This window comes from Saimiri boliviensis, chromosome 7 (genome assembly GCF_048565385.1).
Source record: "Saimiri boliviensis isolate mSaiBol1 chromosome 7, mSaiBol1.pri, whole genome shotgun sequence".
In the NCBI taxonomy this organism is placed as follows: domain Eukaryota; kingdom Metazoa; phylum Chordata; class Mammalia; order Primates; family Cebidae; genus Saimiri; species Saimiri boliviensis.
The window spans coordinates 68,858,827-68,877,521 of record NC_133455.1 but is presented as its reverse complement, the minus strand read 5'-3'; positions in this window follow the sequence as shown (position 1 = coordinate 68,877,521).

The following is an 18,695-nucleotide window of genomic DNA, read 5'->3' as shown; positions in this document are numbered from 1 at the left end:
GGTTCCTGACAATTGCTTCAAGTAAGAAGGAAGCAAAAGTCAGGGCAGCGAGAAACAGAGACTCCTGGTTCAACAGCTCTTTGACCTAATTTTGTGGGATTCTCATGTTCCCCATTAGAGAGCTCTTCTCCAGTTTCTTAGGAGATACTTGGGATGTGAGTAGATAGACAGAGACGGGAAAGCACTCATCTAGATCTTAGGAAAATGGAGGGAGGGGAAGGTGGAGGGAGGCACAAGCTCTGATGAATTGAAAATGTCTCTCTTCAGGCAGGAAAACGAGACTAAGACAGAAGCAGGGGAGAAGTTTCACCTGGGTTCTACCTCTCAATGGGATCTGTGTGGGTTGGTGGCCTTGGGGGGACAGTCAATGATCAACCACCAAGATAAATATGAGAAATCCAATTCAGGAGGTTTCTTTTCAATTTTGCCATTCTCATTCTCTTTGATTCCTGTTTCCTCTTCTACTGCTTCTGGGTGCAGCCACCCTAAAGCGAAAATTTCTGAATCCTAATGAAGATATCTTAGTCAAGGGAAAAACTAATATATTGGAAAATGGAAATGGAAATCTACCCCGCCTCTGCCAAGCTTTTCCTACACTACTTTTCTGAAAAGAAAGAGTAAAGATACAAAGCAGCCTAAAACCTAGTATTATAGTTTATACCAAAAATGATCTCTGATAGAATCTACATATTAGGTTGTGTCTATACCCCCTAGAGTAGGTATTGTGGCTACTTGTAGGCAGCTTCCTTCACCTCTTAAGTTACATTACAGCCTTTCCCTAGGCAGTATAAATCTGTGTTCTCGTAGCCACTCGGGGAAACATCTACACTTCAAGCTACATTTAGACAAACACACATGCACATACCACACACACACCCCTTTTTTATATACATATCACACACCTATGGTGCATTCACCGGTCTCAGATGCACTTATACCAGCTACCTGGGATTCCTCTAAGTTCCTACTTATGAATTTAGAAAAGGCAAAGATAATGTAGGCAAGCATTTGCTCCCCATGAGAGTGTAGACATGAATAAGTAAAGGTAGTGGGGGTGGGAAACTCATTTTCTGAGATTTTATAAGACAAAATAGGGTAAGGACACACACACCACACACACACACACACACACACACACACACACACACACACCCTACATGTGCCGGAAACACTCACCTGCTGTGGCTGAATGCAAAACTGAAGAGGCCTGGAAATCTACCGGTGGGGAGGGGTCTCACAGTCAACAGCCCAGAGAGCTTCGCCCTACCCAGGTCTACACCTGCCCAGGGAGAATTTTGGTGATTTTAATAAAACCAAATTAAATCCTAAAGTAAGCCCAGTCGGTGATTCAGGAGGGATAGCCCCAGACCATTAGAGGGTAGCTATAAAATAAAAAATTATAGATGGATAAGAATAGGAGCAAAGCAAATAAAATCATTTTAATGGAAGAGAGAGGGAACATGGCAGAGAAGAGGGAAAAGTGCCAAGCGTGAAGAGGGAGTTGCTTACAGGATCCTCCAGGATAGGAGAAGCTCCATGACTACCTTTTCTTTTTGTGGCTTTTGAGATGGAGGCCTGCTGAAGACAGAAAAGATTGGCACAAATCCTGGGATGTGTGAATTTGTAAAGAAAACAGAGCATGCATCAGTAAATGCTACATAAAACAGAGAGGCAAAGAGATCTGTGGTATTAGAAAAAGTGGAGGGGTGTGGAGGGCAGCAAGCCATTGACATCCCTGCTGTCAAGAAATGTATGTTTTAATTAGAGGGACAAGTTTGGATGCAAGATACTCGATGGATGTTCGCACTTTATGTAAGTGTGTTTTACTTAGTTTTTCATGACGTCCTATGAAATTAACAGTATATTACTCAATTTAGATGAGGAAACTGAAGCTCAAGAGGTTAAGCAACTTGCCCAAGGTCAGAAAGCTAGAACGTTGAAGTTCTAGGATTTGAACCAGATCTGACTTGCTCAAAGCCTAAGCATGTTCTTACTAATGCCATGAAAGAGACCAAACGGAGTGCTGACATTTCCCATGTAGACAGAGATCTGGAATGAGGGTCAGTGTGTCAGCCGACCAAATGGAGTGCTGACATTTCCCAAGTAGACAGAGATCTGGAAGGAGGGTCAGTGTGTCAGCCTGTCTAAGTTACTGCTCCTTGTGCAAAATCCGTGTCCTAATTTCTGGAGCCCCTTCCCTCACCCGAGAACTATCATGGGCAGGGCCTCTCTGGCTGAGGTTGGCTTCTTTCTCCCGCCCCCGACCTCTTCACAAGAACAAGACATCAAAGATTGCACAGGGTCATAAAGAGAGGGAGGGTGTTAGAAGGGAGGAGCCACCCTAGGCTCATAAACTGGGTGGGGGAGTGTGGGGGGGTGGGGACCCACCCATTTGTCAGACAACACTGCATCTCACTTTCCCCCAAAACTGACATCTCAGCTCTTGCTTCAAGGCAGGGTGCTTAAGCAAAGCACGGGTGGCGGAGTGAGAGGAGGCACAATTGGGCGATTGGAGCACCGGGTCATTCTGACAGAAATGGCGCCTCCTCTCCACCCGCACCCTGTGAGGCTGAGACATTCAGGTGGATTCATTTGGTTCTTGTTTCAGTTATGCTGCTCTGTGGCCTTGAGGATTTTCTTCCTGTCCTCTCAGTGCCTGACACATAGTAAGCAACCCATAAGGTGGCCGTGGGAAACGAGCAAAACTTTCTAAGCAGAAAAGTGGCAGAGAGAGAGAGAGAGAGAGAGAGAGGGAGATGAAGATTGGTAAGCCTTACTCTACTCCCTCTAACACAGAATTAGTGGGATAACAGCAAAAGAGATTTAGATTAGGTCTAAGATAAAGTTAATATAGATGGATCAAATATTACATGAGCTCTTGTTCCCCTGACATCTTTAAGAACAGGGCGTCCCATTAAAAAAACAAAAAGGAATGAAATTATGTCCTTTGCAACAACATGGATGCAGCTGGAGGCCATTATCCTAAGCAAATTAACACAAGGGAAGAAAACCAAATACCACATGTTCTCACATATAAGTGGGAGCTAAACGCTGAGTACACATGGACATAAAGATGGGAACAATAGACACTGGGGATACTAAAGGGGAAGGGAAGGCAGGAATGAGGGTCAGAAAACTACCTATTGGGCTGGACGCAGTGGCTCATGCCTGTAACCCCAGCCCTTTGGGAGGCTAAGGTGGGCAGATCACTTGAGGTCAGGAGTTCGAGACCATCCTGGCCAACATGGTGAAACGCTGTCTCTACTAAAAATATAAAAATTAGCCGGGTGTGGTGGGGGTGCCTGTAGTCCCAGCTACTTGGGAGCCTGAGGCAGGAGAATCGCTTGAACCCAGGATGCAGAGATTACAGTGAGCCAAGATCGCACCACTGCACTCCAGCATGGAGGATAAGAGTGAGACTCTGTCTCAAAAAAAGAAAAGAAAAAAGAAAAACTACCTGTTGGGCACTATCCTTACTACCGGGGTAATGGGATTATTCCTGCCCCCAACCTCAGCATCACACAATTCACTCATGCAACAAACTTTCACAAGTGCCCCTTGAACCTAAAATAAAAGTGGAAATTTAAAAAGAATAATAAATAAATCAAAGAACAGGGCATCCAACCACATGTTAACCGTATGGCCTAGAGATGGGACCCTGGACAGATTAGCCTCTGGGGATTCCTTCTAAATAAGACTGCTTAGAATGTTCAAAACTTCAGCAATAAAATATTATCTGCACGTGAATGATGGCATTTTTTCTCAGTTTTCTTAATATTTATCTGACTTTGCAATTAGATTTATTTGATATTTTATACCTAATATCTTTTGGGCCCCAGGCCAAGATCATCTTATCCTAAGCCTATGAGTTAGGAACACTTCTGTGAATTAGAACCTCTGTATTCCCCATCCTGAAAAGTTCTTCAGAAAGGGTCTCCCTAACTCCTTCTTCCATAGTTGGACAATAAAAAGACCTTCAGCCTCCTTGCAATAGTCAGTGCATTTTGATCAAATGCCAACTGTGTGTCACTTACTGGTGTTGTAACCTTGAGGAACTCACTAAACACTGTATTCCTCAGTTTTCTCATCTGTGAAATGTGGGCAAGAATTCCAAGCACACAGGGTTACCATTGAATGATGATCAATGAAAACACTTTGGAACTGTAGAATGCTTTTTAAATGTTAGTTATTATTATTACTCCACTGTTTCAGTATTATGGAGGGAGAGGAAAAAGGAGGCAGCTGGCAGGAATTCTGACACCAAACCTCTTTTGATTTACATAGCTTGACTTACACATTTGAGTTTTTTCTAAATCAAACAGTATTTTTGAAATTCTCAACAAACTGAAACACTGGGTTTTGCCAAGTGGGTAGCACCTGGGAGTTCAGAAGGCTCTGTTGAAGTGACTATTGTGTGTCATTCAAAGGATAAAGCACTGGGGGGGTCTCTCATGACATACTGCAGGTTAGATCTTGCAGCTGTTGGCTCCCAGCTGACTTTAAAGAACTTTTAACCTCCAAACCCAGCAGAGGATGCTGAGACAGGAGCTAAATCTGTGATGGGAGAGGTGTGTAAATTCTGCTCCAGGGTGTGAAAATGAGGTCTACAGGGAAGACACCAAGCAAATAAGCACCCTCCTTCCCCAAAGTCCTATTTATAATATAAATAATTATTGTAGGATTGGCAGATATGAGCTAAGGATAGGGAGACAAGGAGCAGAGCTTCCCTGAGCCCCAAAGAGAGCAACTGCAATGCACTACATGTGTTTAGAGTCAGGCTGATGGCTGTCTTGCATCCTCAAGGAATAAACAATAATAACCCTAATCATCATCCCTCAAAGTCAGAAAATAGTCATTAGTGCCCTGCTCCTTCTCCACCTTCCCCAGGAGTACGGCTCAGAGTTGGTTCCATTTTGTAGATAGAAAACTGACACATCATGACTGATGTTAGCTGGGATAGGTACCAAGTTCAAGAAAAAGTTCCGGGTGTTTCCAGTTGCTGTTTTATCCACAAGCACAGGGTTACCCCCATAAAGATCTCTATCCAGCCGCAGTGGATGCCTATCTGGATTTTGGCAGTGACTGCAGTGGGAGGGAGGTGGAGTAGCATGGGCACTGCCATGAGAGGGCACAGGGCAGAATGGGGCAACCCGGCGTCCCTCAGGGGGATGACGCTTAGTGGGCTGGACTAGGGCACCTCTCACGTTTGGAAGCTTTGAGACTCTGCATTCTCAATGATTTAGTCTCTCCACAATTTCCTTGCAACTCGTGACAAAGAATTTCTAAGGACCAAGTATTTCTTCTTGCTTTTGGTTAAGTCTTGTGAAATCTAAAATAACAGAGGAAAGAAGGACCTTTAGGACAGAAGACTTTTTCACTTCTCCCCTAAATTAGGGAGAGAGTGGGGGGGACACACCTTATTCTAAGCAAGCTTGTTTACCAGCTGCCAGCCCAGACACCCTCCAACAAAATGCCATGGAGAACGATGTTGTGACTCATGGCTTGGCAAGTACCAAGATTATGCCCCAGGCTCCCAGATACCACACTGGCTCCTCCAGGTCGCTCTGGCTGGATCTCCTCCTCCTCCGTTTTCCCAGAGGCATTCTTCATTTTGCCCTCTCCTCCCTAGCCCCTCCCACCCTCAAAACATTCTAGGTAGTGAGTACGGGGGAGGGGAGAGGTAAGCAGGGTTAGAAGTGGGATTTGCGTTAGGGTTAATTTCAGGATCAGACTTAAGGATAGGGTTAGGGATAGGGATAGAGCTACTTTAGGATTTGGTTTAGTTAGTGGACTTTTAGCTGGTAGAAACAGTAGAACTCTACTAACTTAAAGTGTTCAAGTCCTAGGGTTAGCCTCCAAGATGTCTTGGTGACAGGTCCACTCTTCTTGGGCTCAGATTGGAAGGGTTAGAATCTAATTTAGAAAATAGGAAATGTCAACACTTAAAGATGTAATCAAGAATCACCTCTAGGAAGCTAAGCAGAGGCTTTCTGGAATCAATGACATTTCTAAGAGTTGTTCATACTATAGAACCATTATATCCACCCCCAGGCATTGTGCAGTATTTTGTGACTTTACCTTGACCTCGGTCATAGAACTTGCTAGTATACTCAAGAGTCTTGGATTTCTTTCCCTAATCCTTTCCTTGTCTTACTGAATCAACTGTTCCTTTATCCTGTCGGCATTGAGAAATGACTGGGGGAGTAACCGAAGAACCAAGGCCCTGAGATTTGGGTACCTTGGGCGCCACCTTGGCGGAGAGGTACTCAGCAAAGCACGCTGGGGCTTCCCAGACTGAGACATCTGTCAGCGCGGCTCTAGAGGTTCTCCCTCAGGCAAAGGACAAGACGTATAGCAAGTTCTGAGCTCAATTTCTGAGTCCAGGAAGAAAATAAAACTAGGAAAACTGCAAGGGCAGCAGGGAGGTATGGAGCAGAAGACTTCCCAAGAAGTCATGGGAGGCATCCAGAAGTTGGAAGATAAACCAGAGTGGTACTATGGGGTTGAATTCCTAGAAACCCATACTTAGAGAACATTCACACACACACACACACACACACACACACACACACACACATCAGCACCTCCTTACATGAGGAGTCCAACTCAGTAAGGTGAACTAGCTGGCAGCCCACCCACTACTGTGCGACCAAAATCTCTTCCACTTGAAATGGGGCCTCAGTGTCTCTTCTGTCTTTCCTCACTCCCTTTCCCCACATCTGGCTCCTTTAGTGCTTGGAGACCGTTCTGTGGAGGGACTAGAAGGGTACGAAGCTGGCAAAGCCCAACCCCAGCTGCCAATGAGCGGCAGCAAGATGGTGATGAGCTGCTCTCCTCAAGGCTCAGGGGCGAGGGATTTTTTTTTTCCCCTTCAAACATGTCACATCTGGCACATCTGCTTTCTTAGCAATGATGCATCCCAAAGGGTATAATCAACAGTTGGGGCGGGGCTCGGATGCAGGTCTGTACTGACAGAAGCCTGAGCCAGAGACGCCGAGAGCAACACTTAAGAGCACCAACTACCCCCACTCCCTATCCACCGCAGGGGCTGAAGATGAGCTCCATCCCCATGCATCTTTCTGCTTAGAGCAGGTGCTCTCCTCACAGCCCACACGTATATTAGGGCACAGAAGACAACGCAATGGTGCATTTGCTTTGGGCAACGCTGTAATCCTTTCTTTCGTCCAACCTTAAACTCTCCTACTGGAGTTAGAAGGGAACTGGGAAAAACCAACTGCTCTTTCCAGCCCACAAGATCCGGGTAGTCAGAAAGGCCCTGCATTGCCTTCTCCAGTCTCTGTATCCTTTCCCCTCCTAGCTGCTCTCATCTCTCCCTTGCTCTTGCCAGGTCCAATCCCTTGCAACAGGCAGGAGCCTTCCCTCTGTGGACCTGGTGTTTCAAAGGCACTACCTAAATGCCTCGCAATAGCCGTTTGACAAAACACCGCCACCAAGCACTCTGACCCCTCTGCCCACTGGGACATTCCACTTCCCCGGTTTCCACTTTCCTGTGACTCCATCATTTAGACCAGGCGTCCCCAAACTACGGCCCGCGGGCCGCATGCGGCGCCCTGAGGCCATTTATCCGGCCCCCTGCCGCACTTCAGGAAGGGGCACCTCTTTCATTGGTGGTCAGTGAGAGGAGTACAGTATGTGGCGGCCCTCCAACGGTCTGAGGGACAGTGAACCAGCCCCCTGTGTAAAAAGTTTGGGGACGCCTGATTTAGACATTCTGCCTCAACTAGGAAAAATGGCTTCCTTCCGTGCAAATTTCCCTCTTTCTTAAAGCTCACTCTTCTCTCTCATCAAAGACACCCTTCTTTCCTTTCTCTTTGGCCCTAGACCTTCTCTTCCAAACACTCCCTGACAAGCCTCCTGAAGGAAGTCTTCTGTTGACAAGCCACCGCACTGCCTTCAGTAGTCCCTCTCCATCCTCCATCCCTGCTCGGATCTCTGCCCTTGTCTTCATGTCTGCGTTTGTTGTGTGTCACATCATTCCCATCACACCGGGAGTCTCCTGGGGGTAGGGACTCTGTCTCCCCTCCAGTGCTCTGTATACTCCAATGTTTCCCGATTCAGTAAAGGAAGGTAACTGAGTGAGAGAGAGACATAGGAGCTGATACCTGCTTTCCTTCTATAAAAAGACATAACCAATGTACACACATGTATACACACACACATACACACACACACACACACACACACACACACACACACACACACGTCATCCCAAAGATGACTGAGCTTGTCAGAAATAAATCATGTTTGGCTTTCAAATGCAACAGTAATTACACGGTATCTTAACTATCTGTGCAAACTGTCAGAGAAAATATATTGGCAATTCAGTGAAAGAGGAGAGGGAGGCTGCAGCATCCATCGAACGCCACCCTCACCTCCTCTGAAGTCATCCGGAGAGAGGACAGCACAGAAGGGCAAAGGCGTGCCGGGGCCAGTCCCAACACTTTCGGAGTCTAATGGTTTTTCAGGTGAGATGTGTTGTCACAAGCTCCCAGGGAGGAGGGGACATTCAAGATGAATTGTATGCATCACCAGTCTTGAAAGATGTTGCAAGGAGCAACTGGAGCGATTTAGGCTAAATTTTCTGAGGACATCCTGACCAAGTAGATTCTGGCGACAAGGGCCCCAGAGAGATTGAGTCCTCTCCGTTGAGAGGTTCAGTCTAACCTTCTGTCCCCAGATAGACTATTCCAGGAAGTGGGGAGAATGATGTTTTAAAGATCCTTTTTTTTTTTCTTGAGACAGAGTCTCGCTCTGTTGCCCAGGCTGGAGGGCAGTGGAGTAATCTCATCTCACTGCAACCTCTGCCTCCCAGGTTCAAGTGATTCTCCTGCCTCAACCTCCTGAGTAGCTGGGATTATAGGCATGAACCACCATGCCTGGCTAATATTTTTGTATTTTTAGTAGAGACGGGGTTTTACCATGTTGGCCAAGCTGGTCTCAAACTCCTGACCTCAGGTGATCTGCCTGCCTCAGCCTCCCAAAGTGCTGGTATTACAGGTGCACCTGGTACTTGGCTAATTTGTTTGTATTTTTAGTAGAGACAGGGTTTCACTATGTTGGCCAGGCTGGTCTTGAACTCCTGACCTCAGGTGATTCGCCTGCCTGGACCTCCCAAAGTGCTGGGATTACAGGTGTGAGCCACACCCGGCCTAAAGGCCACATTTTAAATTTATAATATATTAATCTATTGAAATAAGACCCTGTCTCTGAAGTTTGGGTTACTATGTTTCTTCTTAGTTCTAATTATAATTCAGGGTACTCCTCCCCCGATTCCTACACCCTCTAACATTTTGCACAGTCCCAGACTTACACTTGCCTCAGCGAAGTACTCTTCCTAGAAGTACCGCTCACCCCTTTCCAGGCCACTTTGCTTTCACATCTTTCAGCTAAGGTTTTAGAGAAATCAGAGTGATGAGTTTCAGGACCCCAAAAGTCTGTGGAACTGAGGGACAGGCCAAGGAAGGAGATGTGAAAGATGGGGAGCCAGAATAAGGAGGGGAGAAGAACAGGTAGAGCCCAGGAACCAGGGCCTAAGGTTTAGGATCTCAACACCAAAGGAGGGTGCGGGGGAGCAGAAGCAGCAGAAATTTCTCATGGCTCCTTTTGCCCATCCCTTGGCTCAGGGCTGATTTCACAGGCTTGGTTACTCACAGCACCAAGCCAAAGAAATGTGTTGTCTAAAGCTGAGAAAAGAATCCTGTATTTATCAAGAAATTGCTTGCAGGCATTTCGAATGCATGCCTGTGTAGGTATATACTAGTTACCTTGTGGGCAAGGGGAGAAGGGAAGGTGTCATGGCAAAAGGTTTCCACACATGGCAGCTGGGCAGAGTCTCAGTCACTAGAGATGTTAGAAAACCAGATGCAACTCATCTGTCCAGTATGGTTCTAGATAATTTATCATCATTATTATTATTATCAAGACAAGATCCCACACCGTTGCCCAGGCTTCAGTACAGTGGTGTGATCATAGCTCACTGTAACCTCAAACTCCTGGCCACAAGTGATCCTCCTGCTTCAGCCTCCCATGTAGCTGGGACCACAGGCATGTACCATCACGCCTGGCTAATTTTTCATTTTTTTTTTTGGTAGTGATGAGGTCTTGTTATGTTGCCCATCTAGTCTCAAACTCCTAGCCTCAAGCAGTTCTCCTGCCTTAGCCTCCCAGAGTGCTGAGATTATGAGCATGAGCTACCATGCCTGGCCCGATAACTCATTCTTATATCATCCCAGAATTTCCTGACCTAACTAATGAAACAACACCAACAAACAAAACAAACAAACAAAAAAAACCCAAAATACATTGTATTCCTAATATAAACCAAGCATTCCTAAATCACACATGGTAACCCCCATTTCCCTAGTTAGCATCTGGATGAATCCTGTATGGTTCAACACCCCAATTGTCTCTCTTAACCCACAAATCCCTCTGTCAAAGGAATGAAATTCTCTCTATTTTTCTCACAAGTCCTATTTTAATGTATGCTCTACCATACAGTATCTTATTCCCCTAGAGCTGATGTTCAGGAGGCTTATAACTATCCTATAATAATAGCCACCCTATCTAGAGGCTAAAAATAGTATGTATGACCGTCACACGAGCAACAGAGATTCAAAACAGATATCCTTTGACCCCTAATGGCTGGCAAAGCCTTCCCACTTTCCCAGAGGGGTTATCACATGCTGTGGGATGGGGAACTAGAGAAGTGAGAGGCGACTCTTTTCTAGTTTGTGGAAGATAGAGCTCTAAGGTCACTCCCAAAGTGTCTAGGTTCCTAAAGATCCAGCGTTCCCAAACTTCAAACACTGCTAAACTGAGATTTCCTGACCTGTCCCCACAGAGCCGTGAAATCCAGTTATAAGACAAACAAGGCCGTGTTTGTCCCATAAAACCACCGTGTGCGAGCTAATTAAATGACATCATAAAACAGGGAGATAAACGCAGGCGGCAGGGAGCCCGCCTAGGGATGGGGATGGGATCAGATGGGTGGCAGAAATAAAGACATGCCAGGAGAAAAGTTGGGAGTGAGCATCCTCAGCCTCAAGATTACTTAGGAGCGTCCCCAGCAACAAGTGAGGGGTGAGAGGAAGGAGGGTTTAAAGATGGAGAAAAGCTCCACCAGGCCCAAAGGAAGCAAGGGGACCCTCACAAATGTGGACCTCCCCACAGCCCCCACAGCCACTCCCCATAGGAGTGAATCCTGGTGCATCCCCTCATAAAGATTCTTACATATTCCAGTTAAACTGCTGTGCATTTATATCCATAGTCCTATGTAGAGATACACACATAGAGTCTACTATACACGAACATTCTAAACAGGGTAGTCCTTCTCCAACTCATCTTATAACTGGGTTAGATGTCTTCTACTCAAACCCAGGAATTTATAAGCCATGACCTTAGGGATTTCCTGTAGCCCTTTAAAAAACCTCTGGTTTTGTGATCTCTGCACACACTGGGAGCGTTTTAAAGTGATACATGGCTACCGCTTCATCAAAACAGGGGTGCATTGCGAATGTCACCAAGATGATGGACACATGGAGAAAATAAAATCGTGTTCTTATCTGGCCACATGACCCAGAGCTCTGCTGCTTGTAGTGGAAAGGATGAAGGCTACAACGGTGACGTCGCTTGTCCCAGACGATTACTCCAGCAAGTAAGGGACAGGAACTCACAGAATTCCTGGAATAAATTTTAGATTTATGTGTAGATCTTCACAGGAAAACTGATGGTGAGTCTCAGGAACTCCCGCCCTCACCCTCTTCCATCCCCAGCCCATCCACCCACACATCTCTTCTCACTCCTCCCCGCAGGCTCACATCCCATCCGGAGAAGGTCAACTGGCAGTTCAATTTCTCATCCCCATTCCCCTTCCCGAAGATGTTAGTGTTGGAAGGAAAAGTTGGGACTGGGGAAAAGGCCCAGATCCATAAGACAAATTCAGGCAACCTGCCATTTTTTCATTGATTCATTCATTCACACATTAATTCAGCAAACAGTTAGTAAGAGCCTTCTATGTACCAAGCACAGTCTAGGAACTGGGGATATGAAAAGGAATGACCTTAGCCTTGGTCTTGAGGAATACACATCTCCTTGGGCAAGGCTATTTTCCCCAGCAATCCCAAAAGAATCCTGATCTCCTGTACCTCAACTTTCACCATTCCCCAGTTAGTCATTTTTTCTGCTGAGTCGCAGAAAACTGGAGCCCTGAATCACTGGCAATAGAGGAGGTAATTTCCCTGGACACCTAGGTTCCTTGCCTGGCTCCACCCTGACTCCTTGGGCAGTTCTGGACAAGTCACGGACTCAGTTTCTCTACCTGGGAAGCGGGGGAGGCTCCCACTGACTGGTTCTCAACTTCAAGAGCAGCTTGGTGATTAATGGGTTAATGTCCGTGGGAGGCTTTGAGCTCTTGGGATGAAAGACACGCTAAAGCCCTGACTCTATTGGAAACTCTGCCCAGCCAACAAGATACCCTGAAACCAGAAAGGGGGCCTTTGATCGTATATTAAGGGTTGTCTTTGGAAGAATGAACTAGAGGGAATGAGTTAACAGAAGCAGGAATTAAGGTAGCCTGAAAAAAGGACTTTCTGGCTCCTGGGTGGAGTCTCTGCTCTGGAGTTGTTTACAGATCTTTCACCTGCCTGTGGAGACGGGGCTCTCGATCATCATCGCAGAAGCTCCTTTTGGAAATCTTTCAATCAACTCCATGTTAGGTACCTTCCCACGAATATTTTATACTTAAGCAGTTTCCCCCAACAACAGCACGAATCAAGTCACTTCCCCCACGGCACAAGATGGCAGTAAGCATAAAGAAGGACAGCCTATTCAAATATTTAACACAATCTTTAAACAATTATTTAACAAAATTAAATGTACTTAAATTTTTGTTACAAAATTTATCTAAGATCTATCAAGTATTCATTATCAAGACAAAGTACAAATATTAAGATTAAAACTGGGTTTATGGAGTCAGGCTGAAGTTCCAAAACTGGCTCTGCCATTTACCAGTTATATAACTTCTAGCAGGTTGCTGAATTATATATTTTATAATCTAAACATATAAAGCATTTAATTAGTTTATCTATGTAAGGTGCATAACAAAATGCCTACTACGTACTAAGATCTCAGCAAATGTTACCTATTATATCCACCATTCATTCACCACTCGTTCAGAAAGTATCTGTACCATTCCTTCCCTCCACCAATCATGGTACGTATGTGGACATGTGTTTCTTATTTCTAATAGACATTTACTGATGCACACAATGTGCTATACACTGTGCTAGAAGGAGATGAACTGGACAGCTTTCCCTTCAGAGGAGCTCATTACAGTGAGCTGAATGTACCAAGACAGCTCCTGCTTGTCCTTAAACACAAGGAACCATCCAAACCATCTCTTTCCATATACCTGGGTTAAATGTTAACTTCTTAAAAATGACAAAATCCTAAACCAGGATTTCCATCCAGAAGGAAACTTCCACCCCAACCCCTGCTCCATTTTTACCAACCACATGGCTGCCCCAGACCGTAAGTGTATTCACCCAGCTGCACACACACCCCACGCAGCACAAATCACACCTGCCACACCCTCAATCATGATAGAGAAAAAACAACTTCGATGAAAAATTCCCCCCAGTGTCTGCACTAGCCCCCTGCTCATCCCTCTCCACCCCAATCCCACCATCCCAGCTTAAGGGCACAAAATACATTATGACCCTGGGCCTTCGTTTACATGTAACAAACAGAGGTCAATTTATTTCTAAATCACTTTTTTTATGGCTCTATTGAACTATTTGCCACATTATTTATACGTTAATGGGCCAGGCCCCTCTGGGAAGCTCCCCATCTAATAAATAACGTGCCAAATCATTAAGCAAGGTGATAAAATCAAAGCCATTTAAAAATACATCAACCTGTGTTCCCTTCCAGTGAAATAAGCTCCAGGGAACCAGGGAAGGGAAAGGGGAAAAAGAAAACTACTTTCTATTACTGAGTTTGGTCAGGTGTAGGGTGTTTTCTTTCTTTCTTTCTTTCTTTCTTTTTTTTTTTTTACTGGGCTTGAGATAAAAATCAGAGCTGGGAGATGTAGATAACCTGGCTGCTTACCCATATCCCCAGCAGCTAGGAGAGAGGAAGTGAATTGGTATTACGGTAAGGATGGTTCCATGTCAGCTTCAGGCAAGAGGAAACAGAGCATCAGATTCTACTTCCCTCCTGCCACTTAGGAGTATTTGGGGCAGACACAGAAGCCCAACTGGGCAAATAAAGTTATGTCCTCTGGCTGGGCATTCGGGAGTTCAAAAGAAAATCCACTAGAGGCCTTCACCTTCCTACCTATATCCCATCACTATAATTCTCTCTTATGAATTTCAGTATTTATAATTAATCTGAGTCACAGAGAAGAACATTAATAATGATGATTACTCCAGCTTCCCTCCATTCCCCACCCCTCACCCCAAAGGGCTTACCACACCTTTTCACCATCAACCCACTCAGAAAACCCATGCATAGCTAGCACAGCAGTGATGAGAATACGTGGGCTGGAAGACCTGCTTTTGAGGCCCCTATGGAATACAACCCTCCAGTGATTCTGAGAGAAGGGAATGGGAGCCCATCAGTCTATCCCTATCCTGAAGCTCCCTGTGGGTAAATGCCAGCCTTAGATGCTAGAAGGAATGACCCAGATAGATCATATCATGGTTGATGGGAAAGTCAAAATCCATTCCTCAGGACTCTAAGCAGCAATACAAATAAAGAAGTACAAACTGAGTGTCTAAGCAGAGAGGGCACCCAGGGCAAATAAATTATCTGTTGGATAGGGAAGAGTTAAATAAACATGTACGTTGAACTAGGTGTGGAGGCTTACGCCTTTAATCCCAGTACTTTGGGATCACTTGAATCTAGGAATTCAAGACCAGCCTAGGCAACATAGGGAAACCTTGTCTCTACAAAAAGTTGGTTTTTTGTTTGTTTGTTTGTTTTTTAAGATGGAGTCTCACTTTGTGACCCAGGCTGGAGTGCAGTGGTGCAATCTCAGCTCACCACAATCTCCGCTGCCTGGGTTCACGCGATTCTCCTGTCTCAGCCTCCTGAGTAGCTGGAATTACAGGCACGTGCCACCACACCCGGCTAATTTTTGTATTTTTAGTAGAGATGAGGTTTCACCATGTTGGTCAGGCTGGTCTCAAACTCTTGACCTCCTGATCCGCCTGCCTCAGGCTCCCAAAGTGCTGGGATTATAGGCGCCAGGCGCAGAAAGTTACAAAATTAGTTGGATGTGGTGGCACATGCATGTTTTCTCAGCTCCTCAGGAGGTTGAGGTGAGAGGATCGCTTGATCCTCAAGTCAAGGCTGCAGGAGATGGTACCACTGCACTCCAACCTGGGCAAAAGAGCCACACCCTGTCTCAAAATCAAAAACAATGTAAGTCTTAAGCAAATAAACCAAACATTTAATTCAATCCTAATAGGAGCCTTGAAAGGTAATTTACAGATTCAAAGAAACTAAAAGATTTAATCAAGACCACACGCATGTAAGTAGAGGGCCAGGAGTTGATTCTAGGTCTTTTTGTTGACAAAAAGCTATATTATTTTATTAAATCATCATGTCAAGGAGCAGAGATGAGCTTTGAGTTACAAAGAAAGAGACACAAATGGATAAACTAAGAGACGAGGGGAAGTATGGTTTGCCAAATAAAATACAGGACACCCATGCCCAAATAGTTCATGGAACGTATACCAAAACTTACTTCTTTATATGAAATTCAAATTTAACTAGCATCCTGTATTCTTATTTCCTAAATCTGTAGCTCTTAAAGCAAGCAACTCTTAAGCCTTAAAGCAAGGCAAATGGCCTGGGTAAAAGCTCAAAAGAACAGGAAAACAAGGCTTTGTAGGGAGGATGAAATGTATGTTTACCTGGTTGGTGCAAATAGTTCCAGAGTGGGAAGTTGAAACATAGAAAGATGGGCTGGGCGGGGTGAGTCACACCTGTAATCCAGCACTTAGGGAGGCCGAGACAGGCAGATCACTTGAGGTCAGGAGTTCGAGACCAGCCTGGCCAACATGGTGAAACCCAGTCTCTACTAAAAGCAGAAAAATTAGCTGGGCATGGGGGCACATGCCTGTAAATCCAGTTACTTGGGAGGCTGAGGCAGGAGAATCACTTGAACCCAGGAGGCAGAGGTTGCAGTGAGCCAAGATTGCAGCACTGCACTCCAGCCTGGGCAACAGAGCCAGACTGTCTCAAAAAAAAAAAAAAAAAAAAAAGAAAGAAAGAAAGAAAGAAATATTGGAAGATGAAGTTGGCCATAGTCAGGGCTAGAAAGGGCTTCCAGAATGGACAGTGTAGACTTGATGGGCAATAGAAATGCTTTGATTTTAAGTTGTAAACTTGGAGAAGAAAACAATCATGGTTTCATACGATCACAGAATTTAGCATTACTTTATAACAACACCGTGCCTTTTATTAGCATAGTACTTTATAGTTTGCAAAACACTTTAACATTCATTATTTAATTGGAGACTCAGGTACACCGCATGGTAAGCAAAATGGACACTTTCTGCCTCAGTTGACTCTGCTTCCACTCAGCCTATGAACTGATCTCCATTCTTCCCTTGACTACCAATATCCTCAAATGCACCACCCTGTCCCTACTCCCAACTCTACCACTGTCCTGAAACTGTTGTCACAAGGTCACCAGTGACATATCCGAGGCTTCTTTTCATTCTTCATTCCACTTTCCCTCTCTTTAGCATTGAACATTGTTGACAACCTACTCTGTGTTGCTGTTCATCTCTTGTTCTCCTACTTCCTGGATCATTTTTTCTCAATCTCTTTCACTCTTCTCTTGTTCTATTCTCCATCCCTTAAAGTGGCCATACTCAAGTTTCCACTGGTTTTCTCCTTGGGTGCTTTTATCCATTCCATTTTGAAGCCCTGAATATGTGCTAATGATTCCCAAATCTACATCTCTTTCTAGATTAGAAATTTAAATTGCCTCCTAAACATATCTATGTATGATTTGCATTTCAATTCATTCTCCTACTACCAACAGATCCATCTTATCCACTTGATGAATGCTTTACTTACTGGATAAGGTCCAATTCTCCAGCTAGATTTGTCGGTAGTCACATGGTTACGGCAAAATCTTGTCTAGACCAGGAGGTTGGCAAACTTTCTCTGTAAAGGATCAGACAGTAAGGATTTTAGGCTTTGCAAGCAGCATTGAGTCTCTTTTGCATATTTATCTTTGTTGTTGCTGTTATTGTTTAATACAACGCTTTTTAAAATGTTATAACTATTCTTAGCTTGAGGGTTGTATAAAAACAATGTTGGGCTTTAGTTTGCCAATCCCTGGTCTAGCTTGCCTCTGGACTCCTGATTCCCAATCTTGTTCCCTTTCCCTTGCTTGAAGAAGTTAAAAATTTATATTTACAGAGTATTTACAGCTTTAAAAAATTTCTTTCTTATACATTATTTCACTTGTTCTTGCTTCTTTGAATCCCCATAGGACTGTATCTGTACCTCTCTCATAGTCTATATTCCAGTTCATAACCTATTACTCTACTAGGCTATTCTTTTTTTGTTCTTTTTGCCTTTATACTGTTAGCATCTTTACTAACCTGCTAGAACTACTGTAACAAAGTACCACAAATTAAGTGGCTTAAATGACAGAAATTTACTGTCTCTCCATTCTGGAGGCTGGAAGTCCAAAATCATGGTATTGGCAGGGTTGATTCCTTCTGAGGGCTGTGAGGGAAAACCCATCCCATGCCTCCCCCCTAGCTTCTGGTGCTCTGCTGGCAATCTTTGTGTTCCTCGGCTTGTAGACGCATTACCTGGGCCCTTGCTTTCATCTTCACATGCCATTCTCCCTGTCTTAAAAAAAATTATGTCTCATTCATTTTTGTATATTCCATAGCAACTAGTCCAATGTGTTATTCATAATAGATACCTTAAAATTAAAAACCTAGTTGTTTTGTTTTGTTTTTCACTGCAAATGAGAGAAATGAGGACGGGTCTGAAGATTAAACACTCACTCAGGTGGCTGGTGCTAGCTGGGCAGCTAATGACTCTGCTCTGGACTGTAACAATAGCCATGGGACAAGAAGAAATGGGAAGGAGGAGAGAAACCCCATGACACCAAGCTCTGTGCTTTGCCCACTGGGAGTTCCTTCTCTCCAAGAGATGAACTGCCTAAAGTTTTTCCAAGAGAAAATCCAAGCTATCTGGGAGCTATAATTGCCCCCAGGGGTCCTAAGAGCTTCACTTGAGTATCAGAGCCCTAGACCTGATTGAAATGGAATCAGAGAATCTTAACGTGAGGATGGACCTTAGAGATTCAGCTTCCCATCGGAATGGCTATGGTCAACTCCAAGTTTTATGGGCTAATGTGGGAGGGCTGTGACACAGCTCTTGGCAAGTCTGTTTTTAAAAAATGAAAATTATTTATTTCAGACTTTTTAATGCAGCCTTTTAAAAAATGTTCCAAAAATGTGTGTCTGCCTTCAGAATTATCTTAGAAATGATGTCTCATAAGTATAGCTTGCTAGGGAATAAAGGAGAAGTCACTCTTGATTAGGAAAAGACATTGAATGGGAGTTGACTCCATTATTCCTGCGGGTCACCTGAGACCTGGGAGTTAAGATAAAGTCATTTCATTTTAGTATCAG